Source organism: Mauremys reevesii, linkage group 12, assembly GCF_016161935.1.
Source record: "Mauremys reevesii isolate NIE-2019 linkage group 12, ASM1616193v1, whole genome shotgun sequence".
Lineage (NCBI taxonomy): Eukaryota > Metazoa > Chordata > Testudines > Geoemydidae > Mauremys > Mauremys reevesii.
In genome coordinates, this window is record NC_052634.1 from 15,060,633 (window position 1) to 15,087,869 (window position 27,237).

At 44.0% G+C, this 27,237-nt stretch overlaps 2 long non-coding RNA genes across 2 annotated transcripts in view; one reads left to right on the forward strand and one right to left on the reverse strand.

Annotated features, from left to right (window-relative positions):
• Positions 1 to 4,148: 4,148 nt before the first annotated feature.
• On the reverse strand, positions 4,149 to 6,402 carry LOC120375489. The gene is made up of 3 exons (XR_005586573.1): positions 6,308 to 6,402; positions 5,165 to 5,260; positions 4,149 to 4,699 (listed from the first exon to the last, which is right to left on the reverse strand). It is a non-coding gene; the product is annotated as an uncharacterized LOC120375489 (long non-coding RNA).
• LOC120375493 overlaps positions 6,124 to 27,237 on the forward strand; it is a 65,362-nt gene continuing 44,248 nt past the window's right edge. Inside the window, exon 1 of the long non-coding RNA XR_005586577.1 lies at positions 6,124 to 6,641. This is a non-coding gene — a long non-coding RNA (uncharacterized LOC120375493). The remainder of the gene's footprint in view (positions 6,642 to 27,237) is intronic.

Sequence of the window (27,237 nt, forward strand, 5' to 3'; positions counted from 1 at the left end):
GATTATTACAATAGTGTGTATGGTGTGAATACAGGGATGCATTCAGTCACAATCTCACAGAGAAGAATCTATCTAAGGTACTTCTGTGGCCCCTGAGCATCTTACACATTCTTAATCCATTTATCTTCCCATTTTACAGATGGGAAACTGAGGCATGGAGAGACTAATTGACTTACCACAGTCATACAGGAAGCCTGTGGCAGACCAAGGAACTGAGCACAGATTTTGTGAACAGAACCTATTTCAGTTATTGAACTAGAAAGCTGGAATTTCAGCTCCGAAAGCCTCTAGCACTTGAATTAAATACGAGTTCAATTAGTTAGCTCTAGTCTAGGGTAGGTCTCATGTCCACCTTGTTGTTAGTCAGTAGAAGGGAATATCATTCACTTCTTCCCTGGCTTCCTCTGGGACCAAAATCTCCAGCAAGACACATTCAAGCAAGGCATGTGTAAGGTTTATTTGCCAGGTTGACACGTATGCGTTAAGGTGAATGGGAATTAAACACATGCATAGTTCAAGGGGAGATGAGGCCCTTGTGTTGACTACATTATCATTCATTCTAACAAAACAGCTTTAAACACTAGCATATTCTTTTGAAAACAGAGCTTTGCCTTTCAGTAAGAGAAAGGAAATAGAACCCACATCCCATTATGTTTCCAAGCGCCTGTCAAGAAATGCTTAAGGATGACACCTGCTTAAATGCATCCAATTGTAGGAATATATTCAGGCTTACCATCCATGTGCTGTTCCCCTAACTAAGGGATGAGAAACTCAGTTCAAGTGAAATAACAGCCAACTTGAATCTTTTCCTCCAACACTTGCACCAAATTGTAACTGGAAACTTTGTTCTTTTGTTTTGGTATGTAAAAGTTGGTGAAGTTGTGCAGTGCATTCCCTTTTACAGCTTCCTCACTTAACCACACTTTGGTTTTAGGCAGGATTGGAATCACACAAGAGTTTGATATTATCTCATGATGTTTCCAATCCTGCCCAAGCCCAAGACTCTGCCACTATGGCTCAGGAAAAGTCTCTTAAGCACATGTTTAAATTTAAGCACATGCTTAGGTCTATTTACCCTAACTGTGAGCTCAGCATTAAAAATTATATGAAAGTTCATAAAAAGTCACAATACCCAATAACAACAAATGGTGATGGGAAAAGGTACAAAAGGGAGACAGACTGAATTAGGTCTGGTCTACACTAGAAGTTTCACTAGGTGTGAAAAATCCACATCCTTGAGAGACGCAGCTATACCGACCCAGTCCCCAATGTAGACTCGCACTAGGTCGAAAGAAGAATTCTCCCCTCGACATAGCTACTGCCTCTGAGGGAGGTGGAGTACCTACACCACCCAGAGAACCTCTCCAGTTGGCATACTTAGCATCTTCACTGAGCATCACAACAGCACTGGTGCAGCGTGGACAAGCCCTTAGACTAAACAGAAAGGCCACCTGATATAACTCAAGGACAGTGTTGAAATCGAGCTTGGTAAAAACAGAAAATATAAAACCAGAAATTAATTAACCAAAATTGTTGTGTTGGAAACTAGGTCTAATTGGTGGACAAAATAATGTGGGAATGGACTATTCCACCCACAATTCCCTGTTTTGGATCCTTAAAGTAAGAGACTGGGGGTAGGATATGAAAGAACAGATGGAGAGAAAGAAGAATGGAGAGGAAGAACAGCTGGAGGATACTGGAGTGAACTTCACAAGGTTGCCACCCCCACCATCTCCTGGGACCCTGGACAATATTTGTCCTGATCCCAAGGGATGTCCTGACCAGACTGGGACAGAGAAAGGGACCCATGTGACATCACCACTCCTATCAGCTCCAACCACTACCTGGGCTGAAATGCTATTGGACTTTAACAACAACAGCAGCAACAACAATAAGTCCAGCCCATCTCAGCTCACTTCTCTTTTTCCCCAAAATGATAGATAGTAACATCTTTGATACCCTCTAAGAGACTCAAACAAAAGATTTTATTTCCTTTTGAAATTCTCTCCAGCTAAAGAGAAAGGGAACAAGAATCATAGAAGATTAGGGTTGGAAGAGACTTGAGGAGGTCATCTAGTCCAATCCCCTGCTCAAAGCAGGACCAACACTAACTAAATCATCCCAGCCAGGGCTTTGTCAAGATGGGCCTTAAAAACCTCAAAAGATAAAGATTCCACCATCTCCTGAGGTAACCCATTCTAGTGCTTCACCACCCTCCTAGTGAAATAGTTTTTCCTAATGTCCAATCTAGATGTCCCCCACTGTAATTTGAGACCATTGTTCCTTGTTCTGTCATTTGCCACCACTGAGAATCATAGAATATGAGGGTTGGAAGAGATCTCAGGAGGTTATCTAGTATACTCTTCTGCTCAAAGGAGGACCAATCCCCAGACAGACTTTTGCCCCACATCCCTAAATGGCCCCCTCAAGGGTTGAGCTCACAACCGTAGGTTTAGCAGGCCGATGCTCAAACCACTGAGCTATCCCTCCCCCTTAGTTCTAGCCTCTTTGGAACAACTTAGCTTCATCCTCTTTGGAACCCCCTTTCAGGTAGATGAAGGCTGCTAGCAAATCCCCCCTCACTCTTCTCTTCTGCAGATTAAATAAGCCCAGTTCCCTCAGCCTTTCCTCATAAGTGAAAATGTTATTACCACGAAAGCCTTACTTAATACATTACATTTCAAAGCCTTCAACTGTTTTTCCTTTTTTCCAGTCCCTTTAATAAAATGTTTAAAGGATTTTTAATGGTGTGTTTGCCATGGTAGTAAGCAGGCTGAGGTCTCTGTATACCAAACCCCCAAGATGGTATAACACTGTTTACTATTCAACAGTGATTGGGTTATGTTAACACCTTTGGCCCATTCATTCCATCTAATTAATACAACAGGTCCCACTGGCTTAACGGGTAGCCACTATCAGATAGTTGGTTGATGGCTTGTGGGAATAAGCTGAAATTCTATAGTTCATGGTGGGTAAGTGTCAGCATCACAAAGCCACAATAACTACCGGTGCCCAGCTTTCTGTAGCAGAGAAGTCAAGCTCTGAACTGGTCATGGAGACCAGCTGGGGTTGCTCAAAAGACTCCCAAGGTTGATGGTGGATTTTGTGCACACACAAACCACAGTCCATCCTTTTTCCTGGTGATTTGCTAAATTGCACTTTCACCCTTCACAACACCCCTTGTGCTTTGGCAGCCTTAAAACTGCTTCATTAATCTTTGACATACATCCACTGTACATTCAAAATTAGCCCACAAAGTACTGTAGGGAGAAGTTCTGCACTGGCTGGGGCTGAGGAATGGACGTGGAGACTGAGTAGATCTTTTCCATATAATTTCTTTGATTCCTGTGCATGGGAATTGGGACACATCAGCAAGGCACTGTGGGGAAAACTGGCAGTGCACTGCCCAAGTTGTACCTGTGTGGTGATAAATAGAGGACTTCGGTCTCCAGGGGTATCTGGGAATGTCAGACTTTTTACCTGCAGTGAATTTCACCCTGGGGAAAATAATGCTAAAATATGCTGTACAGTGGAAGATGCAGAGTTGCTTTATCAGGCTGCTGAATATAATGCTTTCAGTCTTTTACAATCAAATCCTCTGGTTTGCATGGAAATCACTCCTGTACCCTTCACGCTAGTTGCTGTCTCTGCCGAGAGAAGATGCACACAGCTCCCATAACAAATTGAGCTCATTTGTTTGGCAAAAGTGGATGTTTTCACTTGGGGGCTTCAGGATAACATCCTTGGCAAGAGCGGCTTTCTCAGCTCAGGAAGCCAGAGCCAGTTTTTAGCAGGCAACATCTTTTTTTTTCTGTAAAGTCCCCATGGCTAAACTTATGTATGTGAAACAGGCTGTTGAAAATGTCTGTATTAGACCCCAGGTCAGATCCTCGGCTGATGTAAAGCAGGATAGCTCCACTGACATCAATGGAGCAGTGTTGAGGATTCTCCCACCCCTTCCAAAGTCTATAGTACCTTCCCAAAATGAACAGCAGGCTAAAAATGCCTCCATCAAGGAATCAGTTATGGTAATACCTGTCTCTTAGCCAAGTGCTTTTCTTCCCAAGATCTCAAACCACTTTACAAAGAAGGGTCAGTATCACCCCCATTTTATAGATAGGCAGACTGCGGCACAGGGATGCTAAGTGACTCGCCTGAGTTCACTCAGCAAAAGCTTGACCCCTCAGACTTGGGGGGGGGTCCCAGTCCATTTCCCCCCATCCCCTGGGCCACAGCGCCTTGATCGTTGGGTACTCATGCCTGCGCCAAATCTTGAGGAGCGTGGGGCAGCAAGTAAAAGGCAGTAGATGAGGCTTGTCTAACAGGATGATTATTTGTGTCCTTGTTTATTTGTGTGTAAGTGCATGTGCGTGTGTGCACACACACACGCACATACACGCTACATCTCTCTCATGGCTCATGAGCAGCCAAAATGAAGATGTCTTGCTATCCTCTCTCTTCCGCGGTGGCACAGCCAAGATCTCAGTGATACATGGAGTGCTGTTCCCCACCTGTCCCCTTTGATTAATTTGGTGTCTATCATCCAGAGCCTGTGAATTGTCTTCTTATTGCTGTTCTTCCCCTGATGCAGCTGTTCATTTTCTCAGCTGCTACGACTCCTCCTTTCCCAGGAGCTGATTTTCTGTTATGAAGCCCAGTTCCATGTTGGCTGGCCAGATGCCATAGCGCTTTGTCCTGTCTGATACAAGACAGGAAGGCGTTGTTCATTTTCAACTCCAAATACCATTTACAAAGCTTTTACAAATGCTTCGGACTCCAATCCAACAGCCAAATAGCTGGCAAAAATGCTGCAGCTCCCAGACACTTCAAAACCAGAGATATCAGAGGGTCTGCTCGGGCTTTAGGCTTACACGAAGTATGTTCAGCTTTAACACTGAAGGAGGAATAAAGGCTCGGTGACAGCAAAGTCCACTGGAAAGGTTTCCTGTGTGTGCAGTAAGATAATGTATGGAAATGAGAGCAGCGCTCAGCTGCTGTAAGTTACAGCATTGTAACAAGAACTTATCGCTGCTTTCGGCTGCTGCTGCACATTCCAAGGATTCAGTCTTGCCAGAGTGGCGTGAATAGGAGATTTATTTTGTATTGTTAGACTGTCAAGCCACTGCCGAGCAACAACTTTCAAATGATAACTTCCCCAGCTTACCGAAGTTGTGAATTACATGCTTCTAGTCCCTGGCAAACGAATGGCGCTGACAGCTGCTCTGCAGAAATCTTCCTTCCACTCCATTTCTCTGCCAGCCTGGTATGGTCAGTGACTCAGTGTTAGCTCACTCCCACCAAATCTCATAGGGCTATTATTAAGAGTGACAGGACCCTATTTCTAGAGACAGAACACACCAAAGCATCTGAGCGTACAATGAAGGAAGGGAGACACCCTTGCACCTAGCCCCTGACAAGAGACAGGAGATGAGCATTATGACTCCTGCCAGCCACGCTGGGTAAATTGGAGTTGATTGAATTCATTCGTGAGGTGCTGGAATGAGAACAGCAGTAGAAAGGAAGACGTAAATTTGATGGCTAGGAAAAGAGCCCCTTTCTAGTAGCTCTGAATCCATTTCTCTAATTCCCTTAATTACTGAGTGATGGGAATTTTGATGGGAATTTAGGGATCAGGGCCTTATACCCCTGGATCTGGACATCCTAAAGCTTTGAGAAACTTGAGAGCCAGGGCTGAACTTTGAAGCTCCCATCTGGTCCACCTCATGGGGACCCTGCTAAAGTTTCTAACATACTTACTACTACCAGAATGGATTCATCACATGCTATATTCTGCAGGGCTTTGGCCAATTCAGTTAACTGTGTGTCCAGCAATGAGGCTTACCTTTCTAGGTTAATACATCTCAGTTTTAAGATTTTTTTCCTAGTGTTTAGTCTTAACTTTTTTCCTTTGCTCCATTTCATTCTTTTACTCTGCAAAAACCCCTTTCCAGCTAGCAGCTCACCTCCAACCACCTACTTCCTAGGCTAAATCATCGAGAAGAGTCATAGTGATAACCACACTTAAACAACATGACACCTGCCAACATCTTGGATGTTTCACAATCAGGCTCCTGCCCAGGACACAGTCCAGACACAGACCTAGTAGCACTAAGAGATGTGGCAATCAATGGATGTAGATCAAATCTCAGTGCTCATACTACTCAACTCCTCTGCAGCCTTTGACACAGTCAGCTGTGGGGTTTTATTGATCCACTGCCACATCATAGCTAGAGTAAACAATGCAGCTCTGTAATGACTCCAGTCATTCCTCTTCAGCAGGACCCAGAAAGGACCTGCTCATTTTTACCTAATTGCTGTCACCTGTGGAAACCTACTGGACTCTATCTCATCCTCTGTGCTCTTCAATTTGTACATCAGGTTGCTTGGAGAGGTGGGGTGATGACACAGCTATGCTGTCAACAACAGGCTGATGATGACACCCAGCTGCATGTCTCCTACTCCACAGATGCCATTACAAGGAGGTCACAATGCCTGCAGGAGATCAGCTTCTGGGTGAAGAGCACCTGGTACAAGCAGAGCCTGTGCAAGACCAAAACACGGACAGAAGCAGTAGACTCTTAGTGCTTTTCAACTGTCCTCCTTGAAGGAGCCTGCAGTCTTCGGCAGCACAGTCCTGAAAGGTACAAAGTGAAGATGTTCTATAGCGGGCCAGGTAGTGCAGCCTTCATACCTTAGCCATGTGGTCATAGAGGTGACTCATTTAAGATCAGATCATACTTGGATCTGGAATAAAAGGGAAAGATTGAGAAGTAAAGCTGTGGCGATGAAGCACTTAGGAAGATTGGGAGGAGAGTCCAACCTTTTGTGCCCTGAGCTTTAATTTAGTTCTGAAGGCAGAAAACAGTGAATGCATAGGATCAGCAAAGTGTTACTGGATGATACTTCTTCTGGCCCAGGTGAATCTCTGCATAAGTTTTTCTGTGAAGTGCAGCACGGTTACGCCTGGTCTACACACATTCCTTGTACTTGTATAACAATGTTGGTTAGAGGTGTGATTTTTTTTTAATTTATATTTTTTAACAGAAATAACTATACTGGTTCAACCCCTGTATGGACCCAGTTATAAAGGTGCTTCGTCTTCTACTATGGGAATAGCAGCAATACCAGTAAAAGTCACTTTTATACCAGAGTAACTAGAAGGGGTGATACCACTTTAATTATACTGATATGGTTAAAGTAGTACAATATTTGTGCATAGTGATGTGGGAGAAAAGATTATAGGGTCCTATTTGTTTCATACAAGCACAAAGGCGTATTATGGTAGGGTTGCTCATGAAAGCTGAGTTGCTTAGCTTTTTTCCCTTCCTTAGAAAAATACTAGTATTGAAGCATTTGTTTTGAAGGGAAGTAAACTACAAAGTGTATGGCATATGCAAAAAGGTATAAGGACTAAAAGGCTGATTAAATTCTGGACCTGCTGATCTTGGCGGTTTTCTTTGAATGTTATTTAAACATATGGCTTTGCTGGATGTTTTTATTTATTTATTTATTCAATAACCTGCCAGCTTACAAAATGCAGAACTTTTGCAATGCCTCTTATCTTCTGCCGAACCACTGCGATGGCAAAATATATTCTCTGTCTCAACAATTCAGTTTATATTTGCATGAGGAAATTGGAAAGCAAGTTGTTTTTCTTCGTTTGCATGACAATACCCCACTGCAATATAATTCACTGTTTAATTTGCAATACTTAGTGGGTGAGAAGAATGGGCCATGCAGTTTGGCTCAGTTTTGTTGCTGATGTCATTGTTATAGTTAAAATTGATTTATAAGTAAAGGCAAAGAAACCTAAAATACCTGTGTGTTCAGCAGATTGTCAGCCGGCAGAATAAGGTGCCTGAGGTCACAGAGTGCAGACAAATCTACTGAAGAGTTCGGGGGGGGTTGCTGAGAAGAACTGCGGGACTGAGGCTTTAACAATCCTAACATCTCAGAGTGGAAGCTGGCCTAGTAGATTAACCACAAGACTGGGAGTCAGGATCTTCAGTATGATAGCACCAGACCCTCCACTGGTGTGATTTGCGGCAGTTCCATTGGCTTTAGTAGAGCTGATCTCAATAACACCAATTGAGGATGTGGTGTGGTGCCCTAAAATTGGTCTGCAGATTTTGCATGAGAATAGCTGTTTTGGTTAAGGGTGTGATCTTTTTAAACCAAAATAGTTATATAGATACAATCCCAAATATGGATGCAGTTATATTGCTAGGGGGGTGCTTTCATAGAATCATAGAATATCAGCGTTGGAAGGGAGCTCAGGAGGTCATCTAGTCCAACCCCCTGCTCAAAGCAGGACCAATCCCCAACTAAATCATCCCAGCCAGAGCTTTGTCAAGCCTGACCTTAAAAACCTCTATGAAGGAGATTCCACCACCTCCCTAGGTAACCCATTCCAGTGCTTCACAACCCTCCTAGTGAAAAAGTTTTTTCCTAATATCCAACCTAAACCTCCCCCATTGCAACTTAAGATTTGCTTCTTGTTCTGTCATCTGCCACCACTGAGAAAAGCCTAGCTCCATCCTCTTTGGAACCCCCTTTCAGGTAGTTGAAGGCTGCTATCAAATCCCCTCTCATTCTTCTCTTCTGCAGACTAAACAATCCCAGTTCCCTCAGTCTCTCCTCATAAATCATGTGCTCCAGCCCCCTAATCATTTTTGTTGTCCTCTGCTGGACTCTTTCCAATTTTTCCACATCCTTCTTGTAGTGTGGGGCCCAAAACTGGACACAGTACTCCAAATGAGGCCTCACCAATGCCAAATAGATGGGAATGATCACATCCCTTGATCTGCTGGCAATGCTCCTACTTATACAGCCCCAATGCCATTACCCTTCTTGGCAACAAGGGCACACTTTTGACTCGTATCCAGTTTTTCATCCACTGTAATCCCCGGGTCGTTTTCTGCAGAACTGCTGCCTAGCCGTTTGGTCCCTAGTCTGTAGCAGTGCATGGGATTCTTCCGTCCTAAGTGCAGGACTCTGCACTTGTCCTTGTTGAGCCTCATCAGATTTCTTTTGGCCCAATCCTCTAATTTGTCTAGGTCCTTCTGTATCCTATCCTTACCCTCCAGCATATCTACTGCTCCTCCCAGTTTAGTGTCATCTGCAAACTTGCTGAGGGTGCAGTCCATGCCATCCTCCACATCATTAATGAAAATATTGAACAAAATCGGCCCCAGGACTGACCCTTGGGGCACTCTGCTTGATACCGGCTGCCAACTAGACATGGAGCCATTGATCACTACCGGTTGAGCCCGACGATCTAGCCAGCTTTCTATTCAGCCCATACTTCTTTAACTTGCTGGCAAGAATACTATGGGAAACCGTATCAAAAGCTTTGCTAAAGTCAAGGAATAACATGTCCACTGCTTTCCGCTCATCCACAGAGCCAGTTATCTCATCATAGAAGGCAATTAGGTTAGTCAGGCATGACTTGCCCTTGGTGATTCCATGCTGAGTGTTCCTGATCACTTTCCTCTCCTGTAAGTGTTTCAGAATTGATTCCTTGAGGACCTGCTCCATGATTTTTCCAGGGACTGAGGTGAGGCTGACAGGCCTGTAGTTCCCCGGATCCTCCTTCACTTTTTTAAAGATGGGCACTACATTAGCCTTTTTCCAGTCATCTGGGATCTCCCCCGATCACCATGAGTTTTCAAAGATAATGGCCAATGGCTCTGTGATCACATCCGCCAACTCCTTTAGCATCCTCAGATGCAGCGCATCCAGCCCCATGGACTTGTGCTCATCCAGCTTTTCTAAATAGTCCTGAACCACTTCTTTCTCCACAGAGGGCTGGTCACCTCCTCCCTATGCTGTTCTACCCAGTGCAGTAGTCTGGGAGCTGACCTTGTTCATGAAGACAGAGGCAAAACAAGCATTGAGCATTAGCTTTTTCCACATCCTCTGTCATTAGGTTGCCTCCCTCATTCAGTAAGGGGCCCACACTTTTCTTGACCTTCTTCTTGTTGCTAACATGCGTGAAGAAACCCTTCTTGTTACTCATAATATCTCTTGCTAGCTGCAAGTGGCTTTATACCAGTATAGCTTGGGAAATATGTTCTATTGGTATAAAGCACCTTTATACTGATGTAACTGTGCCTACACCGGCGGTGGGGGTTTGGAAGGGTTCTAAAGATGTAACTTTGCCAGTCTAGTTGAAGCAGTACAGCTTTTGTGTATAGACAAGCTCTTAGCTCTGCCAGTGGCTCCGTGGATGACACTGCTCAGGTCACTAATGTCCTGATCCTGCAGTGTGCCAGTGCCTCCTGGAGGGTGCTGAGTGCTGGTTCTATTGTGACAAAGGTGTAGACAGTTCTGATATTGACAATGATATTATCAATGGGAATTGAGGATACTCGGTGACCCATAACCTCTGTGCCCCAGTGTCCTCCATCTCTCAGATAGGGATCATGCTAAGTGACATATTTTGCAGGGATTTTGTGAGGATTAAGTGTTGCAGATGCAAATTGCTGTATAATTGCTAAGTGTTATCTGCGATTGTGCAGGGTAAGATAGTGTTCTAAGGCAAACCAGTCATGCTTCGGGCTGCACAAGGAATGTGTGTGGCTGGCTGGAGGGAAATTTATTCCCATACTGTTGCATTTTATAATTGACCAGGGACATTAGAGGGTTTAATGCTGGCTATTGTTGTCAGCAGGCTACCTGGGTCATATGATGAGTGCCATGCTCCTGAACATTAGGGAAAGTGAGGTACTTTCCATAATAGAGATCATACCCTGTGTCTATATTTCTCTTTATTAAAGACCGACTGTAAAGTACTATAAAAGAGATGCTAATAATTTCAGCCAAGTACAAAGGGAGTAAATCCCTGTAAAAGTATTGTGTACAATATAATGGGAAAAAAAAGAATCGCAATCAGATAGGAAGCTGCTTTCTTGATTGTTTCATGGTACAGAATAGGACTTGGGGAAGTCAGCTCCAGTTTGTGGTCCCATCCAGCAAAGCATTTAAGCACATGCTTAAATTCAAGTACATGTTTAATAAGTGCTTTTTTGGAATGGCCCTTAGTGCATGGGAAAACATGGAGGTCAAGTTTGTTGTAAGGTAAATTCTATATTTATTTGTCAATGCTTTGCTTAATTTAGCAGTGTAATTAACTAGTGGTTTAAAAATTTTGTATCCTTCAAACAACTTTGCTCCCTATTCTACATCACTAGAGTAATTTTTTTTGCTGGGAACTATTGATAAGAAATGGCAGCATCCATTGAGATACAAAGTCACAGTTACGGAGCTGGTGAGACCATGACAAGTGTTTCAAACAACAGTTTCATTAATTTTTAAAGGTGCCCATTGACTTCAATGGGTGCAGAGATAGGCCAATGCAAAATGCTTTTGAATATTCCACCCTTAATTTTTAAAATATTAATCTGTTAACTACGTTTTTATGACTAATCCCTGCACTTTTCCTTTAGCACAAGGAAATATTAACAGTAGGTTGCAATCATCAGACTGACTAAAGGAGTAAATAAGGCCAGAAAGATTAAAAGGTTGAAGGAAAACATTTAACAGTGAAAATCAATTTTGCTCCACAAATATGGCCAAGGTTGGAAAACATATGGAGCTTCAGTCTCTAGCAAACGTGTATCATTGAAGACAAGCTAGAGGAAGTGTGAATTATCTTTTTCCCTCAAGTGTGAATATGCTTCCCTGATAAGTGATTATCTTTTCCCTCCTGTGTTTAAATACAGCTGTTGCTATGGATTAAAAAATATTGTTTTTTTTTAGGTGATGTTTATCACAACAAAGATAAAGGAGAAAATGCACAAAGCAAAACATTTTCGAGGACAGTTCACAAAACTTATTTCTGTCGCACAGAAGCCACAGTTTCTGAATGTGTCACTGCTAATGTCTGTCTACACTGCAGTCAGAGGTGTGACTGCAGCAAGTGTAAACATACCTGACTTAGCTTTGATCTAGATAGCATGAATGACAATAGCAGTGAAGCTGCCACAGCTTCGGCTAGCTGCTTGTGTGTACATACCCAGGGTCCAAGGCACGGTTGTACAACCTGGACTGCTGCAGCTTCCCTGCTATTATTATTTTGATCTAACTAATTCAAGTTGGCTCAGATGCATCTACACATGCAGCAGTCATGCCTCTGATTGCAGTGTAGACAGACCATTAGTTTGCAATATGAACACCAGGTCTGATCTAACAAACCTTGTGCTGAACTCTCTTCCACGACACAGCTTGGCTCAGCATCAGCACAGGTGAACAGGGGGCTATCAGGCACCCTGTCCCTACACTGCCAAACCCTAGTGTAAGTTAGAGCAGCTGCGGGGCTGCCTTAACTTAACCCACTGGCATAAGATCTGTAAGTGACCTGGAAAATTGGCCCACCCCCTATTCCTGCTACCCTCACAAACTGTATGCAAAGTTAGGGGGAAGCTAGTGCAAGTTTGCTTGTATAGCACCTTGTACAGTGGAGTCCTTGTCCATGACTGGGGCTCTTAGGTACTACGGCGACACAAATTATTATACTAATAATTAGTAATACTAGTAATTAATAAGGATAGCTCCACTCCACAAGCGGAGTTCTCTGGTAGCCACAGTGAGCATCTGGCCACTTTGCACCACCTAAATGGCACAAAATGACCGACGTGGACCAGAGAATCCAGCCCCTTCTTCATAGCTACATTGCCTCTTAGCCCTGTGAGTTGCTGAGCTAATTAACAAGTATTGTTTGGGGGCGGGGGTTTGTTTGCTTTTTCCTTCATGACATGTTTTGTTGTGATTGGATATTTTTGTTTGAGTGGGTGAAGAGGTTAATTAACGATTGGGCTAATGATGGCACAGGTTAACAATATATTTTATTCCTTGACTCTGTTAAAAATTGTGGGCCAGATACTTAATTTATGCAAATTGACTTCAGTGGAGCGATCCCATTTAGACCAGCTGAGGATCTGAATACTAAAAACAAAAGAGTGGCTTCTTAATGACCATACGTATAGTAGATCCGTGGTTCTCAGTGTTGGGGTTGTGACACCCCAGGACATAATGAATGATTGTCAGCATGTCACGGCCACCTTGCTCTTGCCATGTTGCTAAATGGAAGAGGGTCCAGGCTGAATGAAGGGATTCAGAGAGGCCTGTTATATTAATTTAGATGAAATAAGTATGCCAAAAGTGTTAACATAACTCAGTCAGTGTCCAGTGTTAAACAAGGTCTGGGGTTTGGTATATAGAGAGACCTCAGCCTTCTTAGTCCCATTAAAAAAACCTCTAACCTTTTATTAAAGATACAGAAAAGAAGGAAAATCAGTTAAAGCCTTTGAAAAGTAAATATTAAGGAAGGCTTTTATTTTAGCAACACTTCTTGTTCCCTTTCCCTTTAGCTGGAGAGAGATTTTAGAAGGAGACCCCCCCCTAGTTTGGCAGTCTCTTAGATGGTATCAGACTGCCCTTTGGGGGAAAGTGAGTTGAGATGAACTGGAGTTGCTTTTGTTGCTGGTGCTGTTAACATCCAGTCCTGTTTCATCTCGGGGCATTTGGGATTCAGCTGGAGCTGATAGGGGTGCTGATGTGAACTGGATCCCTCTCACTGGCCGGGTCTGGTCAGGAGAGCTCTCAGGATTACAATGAAGAAGGTCTGGGGTGCCAGGCAATGGTGGGAGCAGCAGCCTTGATGGTGAAGTTCGCCATCTCTCTGTTCTTCTTTCTCTCCATCTGTTCTTTCATGTTCCTCCCCCATCCCCCAGAAGTCTGTTTCTTTAAGGACCCACAAAGGGAATAGTAAGTGAAATAGCCCATTCCCTTATTATTTTGTCTGCCAATACTGCCTAATATCTGACAGATCGGTTTTGGTTCATTAATTTCCGGTTCCAGATGTTCTCTTTTTTCCAAACATGATTTAACACAGTCTTTGAGTTATATTAGGAGGCCCTTTTGTTCCGGTTAATTCCATTTTTCTGTCTCCCTTTCATACCTTTTCCTATCAACATTTGTTGTTATAGGTTATTGTGACATTTTACTAACTTTTGCATACTCTGTACAGTTGAGCTCACAATTAGAGTAGATTTGTAGTCCCAATTATTACAACAGGCCTTGCTTTCAATAATTGGAAAGGGCCAAGAACCACTTCCATGGAAATATCTGTGTCCTAGCTGGGAGCATTCCCCATGTACGACATCTATGGAATCCTGACTACAAAGAATTCATGAGCTAGCTTCGTGGTTTGCAACTGTATTAAGAATTAGAAAATGCCAGTCTATGGAATATCCATGAAGTCTCCAGTTCCAACTAATCCCCGTCACTGTTATGTCTGTCTGATGCTGATTACATGCACTTGCTATTGAACAAATCTATTCAACCAAATCAAGATAGACCAGCTTTGAAGCCCTGGGAAGTTCAGGATTTTAAAGGGCTCTGACAAGGGAGAACTGACCTGACCAGTATCTGACCAACTCTAATATCTAGGTGTACCTTGGTTATTCACAATGGGACAGATGGCTCAGCTGGGGTGTATCAGTGCAGTTCTATTGACTTCAGTAGGGCTACTCCAGCTGAGAATCTGGGTTTCCAGATATTCCTCTCTGTAGCAAGGCAGTGTGGGCGAAGGGGTGAGGTATTGGAGTGGGACGCAGGACAGAAGACTTCCATCTTGTCAAACATTTCATGAATTTGAGAAAAAAGTCCTCTCAAATCACAATGAAAAGCCAAAATTTTGAATTTTTTTTGTAAAGCAACATTCTGAAAAAAATTCATTTAGGGTCAGTTGAAAGAAACATTTAGTTTCTGTTTCACCACTTTATATATATATATATATATATATATATATATATATATATATATATATATATATATATATATATATATATAAATTCTGAAATGAAAAGTCATTTCAAAATGAAAAATCAAAACTTTTCTTTCTGAAAATGTCAGAATAGGACACATTGATGTTTTCAAAATGTTTTTCAATTAATTTTTATCTAAATGTATATGACTTAATGAATGAAAATTTTGGTTTAGTGAACTGTATTTCCTGGCAGAAAACTTTCAATGAATTATTTTTTAATATGACTGGCTTGCCTGGAATACTGGAGGACTTGACTCAGTGACTCAGAAGGTCCTTTTCACTCCAAAGTCCCAAAGACCTAGCTTCTATTCCTGGCTCTGTTTTTGGAGAATGCCTAGCACAATAATCCTGAGCTGAGTGTCTTGTACAGTAATGCAAATAATAATAAGTAAGAGACCTGATGTATCTTCCTGTAGAGACACTTGCTTTTTAGTAACCACCTCTAGCATGCAAGCCGCAGTGAGAAATAATTACATATAATAGAAAGGGTGAGTTTCAAATGAAGATGGACGGTCCTTATACACAGCATGTTCGTAATGAACAGAAGTGCCAATCCAAAAATGTAGATAAACAGGATTAGATCCTCTGACATGTATTATATTACTGTGCCTTTTGTTGGGTTATCTGGAGATAACATGTCATTGCTGCGGGCAGTATGCTGGACTAGATGGACCATTGGGAAGATCAGCACAGAAAATCTTTTGCTTATTATAAAGATGAGCGTAATTAAGGGATTTTAATTGGAAAGGGGAGATTCCACATTGTCTCCTGGTTTCTGCTCATTAGACAATGCATGGGAATATTAGGTGTGGGTTGTAATGAGAGAATCCTTCATTGCTGCCATCATTCCCAGCCTGGGACAGTGGAATAACTTCTCCTAGAGCAAGCATGTGATTTTGAACCATTTCCTGCAGGGGCTGGTGGGGTGGCAGGGTGGGCCCCGAGCATCCCAGTTGTTGTTCCAGCCCGCATTGTGCCGAAGACAAACATCTGTCAGGGATAGTCTTGGTTCACTTGGTCCTGCCTCAGCGCAGGGGCTGGACTGGATAACTTCTCAAGGCCCTTTCCAGCTTGATATTTCTCTGGTTCTATGACCAGCTGGAGAGATGCAGGTCTCAGTCGCTCCCTTCCCACTCCACCTTGCATCGGCCCAGCTCTGTTGGTTGGAATGGAGTGAGGGGGCCAAATTGCTGTTTTCACCCTGCCTGCTATCCAGCCTGGAGCACGAATCATGTTCTATTGTCAAATGCAACAGCTGAGCTGAGTATCAGTGTCTCTGGCTAGTCACAGGATCTGGCCATTGGAACTTTTGCCAGATGCTTTATAAGTTACCTTGGTTCTATCGATGCATCTAATAACAAAATATATCAATCCTCATTTCTCAGTGCCTATTAAAGCCGCTGTTTAAGGTGTTTTAAAAGAGTCTTCCCCCCGTATCCTATCTCATTCTTTTTTCTATAAAAAGTGTGCATGAAAATCACCACATGACACCAAATCAATATTCTGTGCTACGGATGTCCCACAAGAGTGTGTTTTAAGATCATATCTCACAAACAGCACTCGGAGAGCTCTTATAGGGGAGAGAGAACACTACTTTCTGTTTATAGCCATTTACCTTCCACTGTAATGTATTTAGGAGGAAAATTGCCACTTACACTTACAAAGCAAATTGGCTTATGCTCAGTAATAGGCTTCGCAACTCTCGCTTCTGTTTGGGAAAGGTCATCTTGAAGACTTTTGCACGCCACAGAACTTAGATGATCTTGACAGCTAGGAGAGAAATCATATTGTCCTGAACTGTAATTTTCTCCATGTATTAAGACCTCAAACATCCCACACTTCAGTCTTACTGGTTTTATCTGCCATTATTGCTGCCAGCAGTCGGGCTGGAATATAAAATTTGCTCATTGGTCACCTTACCAAAATACCAGTCTCTGGGAACACACACACAGACACACACACACGAAAACCCCATAACCCCTGTAGCAGCCGGGAAAGGTGGGTTTATTTTTCTCCGTCCAGCTTGTATACCTTTGCAGATGTATCAGCCTGCCATGTGCTGCTGCAAAGGACCCCATGTTCCATTATAATGTTATTAGCCATCACCGTGGCAACAAATATAGATGTTATGTTTGCGGTAGTAACTATCACAGGTCCCTGGGGGGTCCTTACCCTTGAGTGTATTCAGTTGATAGCCAAAACAAAGTGAACATAAAACAAGCAGGTTAGAAAAGAGACAATGGGCTGCCTTTCTCCATCCAGTCTGCAGAAGTGCAGCTGGTAGTAAATTGCCTGCCCAGTCTGGCTAATTATATTAGTGGTTTCTCCTAGATGAATGTCACCCACTTATACGTACCATGTAACATCCTGCAGCATCAGCTGGTGCAAATTGCTGTTGTGGGGAAGCTGGAGAAACAAGGGTGTTAATATCTTAACAAAATAATAATTAATAATATAACCATTTATTGATAAGGGTGAACCAGGATGATCTAGGCCAGAGGCTTGGATTCTCCATGAGAGAGAGCACAGTGTGTGTGTCTCTTCAACATGCCACATCTGAGCAGAAAATGGCAAACAACAGAATCTGTGGATTAAAAGTCCCATGGAAACTGAAATCATAAACTACACACGCCACAGACTTGATAGAAAAAAAATATTTCAAAGCCTTTGTGTCCATGTGTGGTGATCAAGTATTAACACACTGCCATATTTGGTAATGTGGCTCTGTAGCTAGGATGATGTTTTGGGACTCAGGACTGGATTCTGTTCCTGCCTCCAACTCATTTTGTGATGTTGGGTAAGTCACATTGCCTCATTTTCCCCACCTGTTAGATAGAGATAATACCCACATCATATCAAAGTGCTTTGAGATCCCTGCATGAAAAGTGCAATCTAAGGTGCAAAGGAGAGATCAGCCTGAACCAGACTCCTTGATCTAAACAGCCCCAAATGTTGGGATCCATCTTTTGCGCCACATACTATTTTCAAAATATGTGCAAAGTGTGAAATTCGCTTCTGTTTAGAGGGCCAGCATCCTAAAAACTCACCACTGTCATGGAACCTGCGAAGCAAGACAGGTGGCAATGGCTAGGCTGTCAATCGAAGCACATGATGGACATTTTAGTGCACAGTCGCTCAGTCCACGTGACCAGTTGCGTGCACCGGGCTAGAGCATTGTAGATTTACACCCCAGCTGACCATGCACTAACTCTCCGTATAGAAAAGTGCTGTGACCTCTACGTACTACATTTCCATCATCAACTTGCTGTTGCCTCTTGTTCTCATCCCAGCTATTTGCTGTATGCATCTGCTGTCCCTCCTTATATACTTAAACTGTGCGCTCTTTGAGTCAGGGGCTTTCTTTGCAATATACCGGTCTACAACCCATAACACAACGGGGGCCTCAATCCATGATTGGGCCTGGGAAGTTATCTTCGTGTCCACTCCAGCCTAACACAGGAGCTGGCAAACCCTTTGTTAATTACATTAGCCCCAAACTGCAGCTGCCAGCAGCTCTGTCATCCTCAGCGTGCTGAAGGAATCTTCTTCATTGGCCACCGCCCACCGCATCACTAAACCTCAACATAGTCTGAATAGTTCAGCCCATGGCTGAGGACTGAATAAACTCAAGCGCTCTGTGGATGCCCTTGTTGGTGGGCCAGAGACAGCCAGTGTCATGCCGAAGATTTGCTAATGGACCTGGCTGAAAAAGATGCATGGGTCTCATTATTCTGGAGATAAAAATTAAAAGTCAAAATGCCACAAAATGGTGTTTCCAGGCTTAGAAAAGAGGGAATAAAATAAAATTAAAAAGCCTTGGATATTTTGAGATTCCTGGCACAGCAGACTGGAGGCCGAACTTTTCAGGAGCTACAAAAGGAATAACATTTCTGATATTCCACTGCAGTTAAATCTTAATCAAGGCTGAGCTGTTTCCCTGGCAGACTTTCCATAGCTGCACTGTACTTCTTGCACAAATATCCTAATGAGATTTGGTTTGGTTTTGTTTCAATTACCGATTCCTTTTCACCTGAGGAGCCCTGTTGTGACCACTGTTTTTGCTATGAAAACAACTCTCTTCCCCCCACTCCCCTGGGGCTGAAATAAGAAACACAAGCTAATGTGGAACAAGAGGAAAAAATAAAGAGAATAAGTGGTCTAGAAAATGAGAACAAAGTGTGATGAAGGGCTTTCCAGCTGCCAGAGTGGAGGCTGCTGGGCCTAGGGGCTGGAGGGGATGGCTATTCAAGGGGTCTAGAAAGGGGAGGTGGGACATTCTGTGCAGAGCTGGGTGGAAAATGGGCATTTTCCACAGAATTTTTAAATTAGATATTTTCCTTTAAGCATTCCATGGAAAAATTTGAGTTTTTGGTGAAAAATCTTAATACAAAACATTTTAGCCTTAACCCGAAATAATTAATTTCTAAAATGTTGCCATGGTGCTCACATAGGGAAGGTGTGGAATTTCCATCACTGAAAGTTTTTAAAAACAGGTTAGAAAAACACCCGTCAGGAATGGTCTAGTTCAGCAGTTCTCAAACTGTGGGTCAGGACCCCAAAGTGGGTTGTTACCCCATTTTAATGGGGTTGCCAGAGCCAGCATTAAACTTGCTGGGACCCGGAGCTGAAGCTGAAGCCCGAGGTCCACTCCCACTCGAGGTGGTGGGGCTAAGGCTGCGGCTCCCTCTCCCCACACCCAAGGTGGCAGAGCTTGGGCTCGGCCCCCTTCCCCAGAGATATCTAGTAACTTTGTTGTCAGAAAGGGGTCATGGTGCAATGAAGTTTGAGAACCCCGGTCTAATTATTCCTTAGTCCTGTGCTGAGTGCAGGGGACTGGACTAGATGACTTACCGAGGTCCCTTCCAGACCTACCCTGCTATGATTCATGGGAGTTGTAGTTTGAGAGCATCATGCCTGCATTCCCCTCTAGAAGGGGGTCCCTGGTCAGGCTATGTCTCTGATGACGAGCCATGGTCTCCCTCCTTGGTGAGATGAGGTGGCGCACTGTTCCAATTGCAGCATGGATTTAAAAAACCCAACAAACCAAACCTTCATGACCTTGATTTATAGGGTGAGATTCCAAGATTTGCTTCCAAGGGCTGCCGCACTCACAGGCTATTTTCGACATTACAAGCTAGGGCTGTCATTCCTCTGCTCATGTACACTTACGCTAGCTCTCATTGAGTATTAATAGTAATGTAGCCACGCTAGCATGGGAAGTAGAGGCATGGCTCAGCTGTGCTGAGTATGTACCCACCGGTTTCAGTTGGCATGGCTCAGCCATGCCTCTGCTAGTGCTACCCATGCCACTGCGGCTGCATGACTAATTATACTCACACGGGCTCAATGAGAGCTAGCGCAGTGTGTGTACACGAGCAGTGAAATCACACCCCTAGCCTGTAGTGTAGATGTAGCCCCAGATACAGCGAGGGGAATGGGGAGAAAGATGGCTTTAAGCCAGTGCTGTACCCTCTCGGTTATGGTGTGGTCAAGGGCTGAAATGGCCCTGGGGGTAACAAAGGCAGCACAGGAGATACTGTATGTTGTGGCAGCATTGCAGCCTGTCACACCTACATTAGGGCCTGTGGAAGGCAGCCTATGCTAGGTTTATGCAGTCCTTTTGCTGGAGGAATTACCTTCCAGACAGATAAAGGGGGTTTATAGCAAACAGGCCCATAGCATAGATTCAAATCCCTGACTGCTATGGTCATCTAGTCTGACCTCCTGCACAACAAAGGCAGAGAATGTCAGCCAGTGATTCCTGGTTTTTCATGTCTTCCTCTCATGCCAGTGAACCTCACAAGGACACCCACAGCAATGCTCCACTCCCTTCCAGCGCCATCACTACCCCACGGGGAATTCGCAGAGGGGCAGTACAGGGCCAGTGCACCATTTAAGCCTGCAGAAGAGGGGCTTAAGTGGTGTTGCCTGTACTTTGTCCAGTGCAGGGTATTTACCTCCCACCACTGCACACTCCCATTACACAGTTGTTGCTTTCACTCTGGGAGTTTCTAATGTGAAATGAAGTCTCAGACTGTACAGTGAGATATGCAAACTGTGAGCTTTACTGGTCACATCTGTACAACAGGAGTATTCCTATGGCACTGACTGAACTCCAAAGGCCTCTCCCAGCATGCACGGGGCTCTATGCACTAGTCTCTATGGGTAGTCTCTTCCTTGGCTGTTCCACAGCTTTTCTCAGGAGCCGAGATGGTAGATCTCTGGGACTGCATTCTTCAGGCTCAGTTCCCATACAGAATGGTTTTCATTGCTCTGATTACTTAATAAATACAGACAAACTATTAGGCTAATGTTAAAGGTCTGCATTTAGTGAATTCACTAGGAAATTCTGGGCTAAGGCCAGAACTACTACTTAATAGGAAGAAGTGCTGCAGATCAGGATTGAGTAACATTCACAGAGCGGAGTGGTGCGGGGTGGTGGTGTAGCAGGGTAATTGAAGATAAAAAATAAATGACTGAGCAGAGCAGGTTACATAGCTAAGGCACATAACATACACTTGGTAGGTGGTCAGACTACATCTCCTACAATGCACCATGGTCTCCCTCCTTGATGAGGCAAGGTGGAACACAAGGCCGGTTGCAGCATGGATTGGGAAAACCTAACAAACCAAACCTCCACTACATAGATTCATAGAGTGATGTCCCGAAAGGTGCACTGACCGATTACATCTTCACTACGCTTGCTCTCTTTGACCTAGCATGAGTATAATTAGCAATGTATGTGCAGTAGCATTGGTAGCGGCAGGTAGGGTGCACGGCTACATGGGGCCAGGACTGGACTAGCAGGGGCATTGGCAGCGCTGGTGAGGGGGAGTGGACAGACCACAACAGCAGGGGTTATTATAGGCCAGGATTGAGAGGTACATTCAGAGGACTGTGACTGGACTAGCATGGGTCCGGCACTGGGGTGCACTGTTGGAGAGTTGCAGGGGGATTTTGCCTAGCCATTTCTCTGCAGCACGGCCATATCATTTTCGGTTCTCTGAGTAATATATGAGAATGTCAAATTCCTGCCAAAGTTTTAAAGGAAAAACTCCTCCTACCCTCTACCAGCTATTGATTCTGATGGGTATGTGGAGGGAGATAATGAATTTGATGAAATGCCTTTACACTCAACACCTGTGTTTATAAATATGTATCTATGTACAGAGGAATTGTCTCAAGCTGGTCAAAACACAATTATTTCATTTTCCTCCCTGTTCCGAACTGTTGTTGTTTCAGAATAAATTGCTGCCACTGGTACTGATTTACAAGAGCATGAGAGACTGAATGAAACAGGCTCAGTGAAGTGATTTTTGAATTTCCACTACAATTACTCTTCTCTTCAACCATATGATTCTCTTTCCCTCAGATGCATCAACGAGGCCCTGAGTGCACTCTTGCTACCTGCAATTTATTATTGCATATATCTTGGCTGTATCAGCACCTTCCTCTTGCAGTACAGCCGGGCCGGGGCTGGACATAGAGAAAAAGTGAACTCTAAGTGGTTAATAAAATTGCAGTACATTAAAAGAAGGATCCCCTCACATGCTCCCAGCAGGAGTGTGCCCTGAGATCCCCTTGCACTAGTACAGAGGTGCAACAAGACCCAGTGCTCTGCGGCCTAGTGGTTAGAGCAGGAGTTGAGGACTTACCCCCCCCACACACACTCCCGGTTTCTACTCAGTTTTGCTGCAGGGTATGTGGCCTTGGGCAAGCCTCTTCCCCTGTTGATCTTCACTTTGCCCATCTGTAAAATGTGGATAATACCTACCCACTTCATAGAATTATAGCAATATCAGGCTGGAAGGGAGCTTGAGAGATCATAGAGTCCAGCCCCCTGCACCGAGGCAGGACCAAGTCAAGCTAGACTAGCCCAGACAGGTGTTTGTCCAACCTGCTGTTAAAAACCTCCAGTGATGAGAAATCCACAACCTCCCTTTGAAGCCTGTTCCAGAATTTAACTACCCTTAACTTAAGCCTAAGCCTAACTTTTCCTAAAGTATGGTGTCCAGAATAGAGAGAGTACTCCAGCTGAGGCCTCACCTGTGCAAAGTAGAGAGGGACAACTGCCTCCCTGTGTCTTACATATGACACTCCTATTAACACAACCCCGAATGATATTAGCCTTTTTTGCAACTGCATCATGTTGTTGACTCATATTCAACTTGTGATCCACAATAACCTACAGATCATTTTTAGCAGTATGACCACCTAGCCAGTTATTCTCCATTTTACAGTTGTACATTTGATTTTTCTTTCCTAAGTGAAGTACTTTCATAGAATCATAGAAGATTAGGGTTGAAAGAGACCTCAGGAGGTCATCTAGTCCAACCGCCTGCTCAAAGCAGGACCAACCCCAACTAAATCATCCCAGCCAGGGCTTTGTCAAGCCAGGCCTTAAAAACCTCTAAAGATGGAGATTCCACCACCTCCCTAGGTAACCAGTGTTTCACCACCCTCCTAGTTCCCTCAGCCTCTCCTCATAAGTCATGTGCTCCAGCCCCCTAATCATTTTTGTTGCCCTTTGCTGGACTCTTTCCAATTTGTCCACATCCTTTCTGTAGTGAGGGGCCCAAAACTGGACGCAATACTCCAGATGTGGCCTCACTAGTGCCAAATAGAGGGGAATAATCACTTCCTCAATCTGCTGGCAACACTCGAACTAATACAGCCCAATATGCTGTTAGCCTTCTTGGCAACAAGCGCACACTGTTGACTCATATCCAGCTTCTCGTCCGCTGCAATCCCCAGGTCCTTTTCTGCAGAACTGCTGCTTAGCCAGTTGGTCCCCAGCCTGCACTTGCGTTTATTGAATTTCTTCTTGTTGAATTCAGACCAGTTCTCCAATTTGTCAAAGTTGTTTTGAATTCAAATCCTGCCCTCCTAAGCGCTTACAGCACCTCCCAGTTTCGTGTCATCTGTAGATTTTATCACTGTACTCTCCACTCCAGTGTTTGCTGATGCAGACTAACACGGCTACCACTAGAACCCCGTTTCCTGACTGAGTTGGCTGTTGGAGGAGAAATACAGTTTGGAACCTCAAGACTTTGACCCAATGATCATTTATTCCTGTTCCTCTAATAATGCCACTGTGTAGGCCTGTCAGACAGATGCTAGACAGCGAGTCCACCCTTCTAGCGCCCCATGAGTTTGGATGGCCTTAGTGTTTCATGGATGGCATTTATTTTTCACCCTATGTAAGATACATGTTCGTGATTCCAAAATGATCAGCAAAAGCCAGCCTCGGGTTATGCAGCACTAATGCAAAACCAGCACAGCGATGCGTCTGTCTAAATAGTATAATAAATGGCAACATCTTGGCTAATGTAATTTATTATTGGCAGTGTGAATAGAAAAATAATAAAACAATATAATGGTTCTGCAAGAAAAACGAGGTGGCTTTTTTATTATTATGCATACTTTCGAACTTGTTTACAGGGCAGGAATGAGGTTGGCTTTTTCAGCAGAATTGTTGATGCCAGAGTCTGAACTTTCTGCGTGTTGAGAAATTTATTCCCCTCTCCCCCAAGTTCATCTGCATGGGGAATTAGGCTTTCCCAATTTCATTAGTCTTAATGGGCTTGCATGTGTCTAGGAGGCATAGTATATGAGAGGGCTGGATTGTTACCTGCATGTGCACAACTCAGCATGGTTGGCAATCTCTGCTAATGGGAGATCCGACACAGTGGGTGATGCAGGTTAGAAGAGGGTTTAATGGCATTGCAGTGTTGGGGTCCAGGACTGGAATAGCAGGTGGTACTGCAGGGCAGGATTGAGGGGCATCAGTGGAGTTTGAGAGGGGAGTGGGCAGGACTGGAATAGCAGGGGATGTTGTAAGTAAGTACCGAGGGGCATTGGTGGAGTTGGGTGGGAGGGTCACTGACCGGACTTGGGGATTGTGGTAGCTCAAGGACTGCATTAATAACACACAGTTTTTATGAAGTACTTTTTATCAGTAAATCTCAAAGCACTTTACCAAGGACATCAGTGCCACTGTCCACATTTTGCAGATTGGGAAACTGAGGCACAGAGCAGCAATGTGACTTGCTCATGGTCACGCAGCAGGCCAGTGGTAGAGCCGGGAAGACAGGTTGGATTTTCCATTATTGGGGCAGGTTCCAATCTTGAGGTTATCTTTCTTGTAATTCTCATGTTTGCATTTTAATATTTCTTAGGAGATTGGCAACCTTGGAGAAGAGGTGGAAAGCTGTAGCTCAGCATGATACTGAGGAAACCCTTACATTCAAATGAGGCAATAAAAGGATTGTTAGATACCAGAGCTGCCTTGTATTCTATGGAAAAGCCTGTACCCACACAAGTGGCGCTGGTTGGGGCTGAGAGCAAACCCAGGCTATGTGACTCTCTCTCTCTCACACACAAACACACACCACACAGCTGCTATGGTTAGAGGTCACCCCATAAGCACAAGCAATGGACAGTTTCTGCTAAGTTTCCATTAATTTATTGGAGATAGTGTGACCCAATACTTAGCACCCTAGACTGGGACTTGGGAGACCCAGGTTATATTCCTATGTCTGCCACTAGCCTGACTGGGGACTTGGAGCAAGGCACTTCACTGTCCTGTGCCTCAGTTTCCTCGCATGTAAAATGGAGATAATGATGCTTTGTAAAAGTGCTTTGAGATCTACAGTTGAAAAGTGCTATGAAAGAACTGGGTGATATTATTTAAAGGCATGACAGAAAACAAACACATAGCAATTACACAGTTAAATACAACCCATAAATAAGTATTATGCTTGTTTCACAAATGGGGGCACAGAGGCATTAAGTGACTTACCCATTGAAATACACATTGCTGCTTTGGGACAAACATTCTGTCAAACCCATGCGTTGCATTTAAATACAGTAACTTACAGTATTTCCCCACTGTATAGAATATTAGCTGGCTTAATTCCTATTCCCTGCCACTAGCGTAAAATGGGTTTCCAAATAGTCAGATTTTCTTTTTTGGCAAGCATCAGATATAAGTGGGTAATAAAACACACCTTGAAAATGTTCTCTATCCTATTATTAGCCACTTTCATATAGTACTTGCAAAAAAAAAGGCCAATATAAAGCAGTACCACATTGTCAATCCATCCCATGCAGACACTAGCAAGGAGAGCCTTTTCAATAAAACACACTCCATTGTTTGTTGATTGGTTCCATTAATCAGGCATTCATTCCCTCAGCTGCGTATTTCCATGAGCTTGTGCTGCTGTTGTTCTTTTAAAATCCACTCCCCTGCCCTCTCTCCTTTTGTATTAATCTCTGAAACTTTGAAAAATGCAACACAGGCAAAGCTTCATCTGGAATGAGAGGCGACAATTCTGTGAAGGTACCAGCGTTCCTTTTATAGAGAACAAAAGCTCCCTGGAACAGCAGTTGTTATTTACTCATCTCTCATCAGCAAATTTGACCTATTTTTGTTCTCTCTAGCCTCTGCTTCAAACACCTGGCTGTAGCATAGCCAACAGATCCAGCCCATTTATTGCAGTTAGTTTGACTGGGGGTGGGGAGCAGAATCATAATCAAATTGCAGCTCAAGAGACACAGATGGGCAGGCAATTCTTATAATGGTATGAGCTGGTGTGAGGCCGTTACAGCCTTTGTTTGGATGGAATCAGGCCTGCTGAAATATAGGATTGTATCACTTCCTAGTGAAGAGAGATCCACAAGAAGACTGTGAACCCTAGTACAACTATTACAGCTAAGGGACATAGGCATCTAAATATCTTTGAGCATCTAGACTGGGGCTACTCATTTTACTCCTGGGGGAATTCTGCACTACTGCGCATGCACAAAATTTATATCTCCCACAGTTTTCTTTGCTTCCCCACAGAAAAATGATTCTCTGATGAGGGGAGGGATAGCTCAGTGGTTTGAGCATTGGCCTGCTAAACCCAGGATGGTGAGTTCAATCCTTGAGGGGGCTATCTGGGGCAAAATCAGTACTTGGTCCTGCTAGTGAAGACAGGGGACTGGACTCAATGACCTTTCGGGATTCCTTCCAGCTCTATGAGATAAGTATATCTCCATATATATATATATCAGCAAAGAGAAGCCACAAGAGTGGTCATGTGACCCTCCCACGCAGTATGTTTCAGGTGCCCAGGGCAGCTGGCAGAGCGGTAAATCAGTGTGGGGCAGAAGGCAGGACTGTGGAAGACCTGGCTGGTGGCTCCTACCATGTGCCGGGCTCAGCTGCTAGTCCTGGCTGAACTGGGCGGGGATGGGACTTCCTCTTCCTCTGCACGGCATCCGGGGCTGTGTCAGACCCTCCCCCAGCTGTAGGAAGCTCTGCAAACTCCCCCCCCCCACACACACACACACGCTTCCTGCACCCATCATGCCTCAGCTTCAGGGGGAGGGATCTCTGTACAGGGAGCTGCTTTCCCATAAAC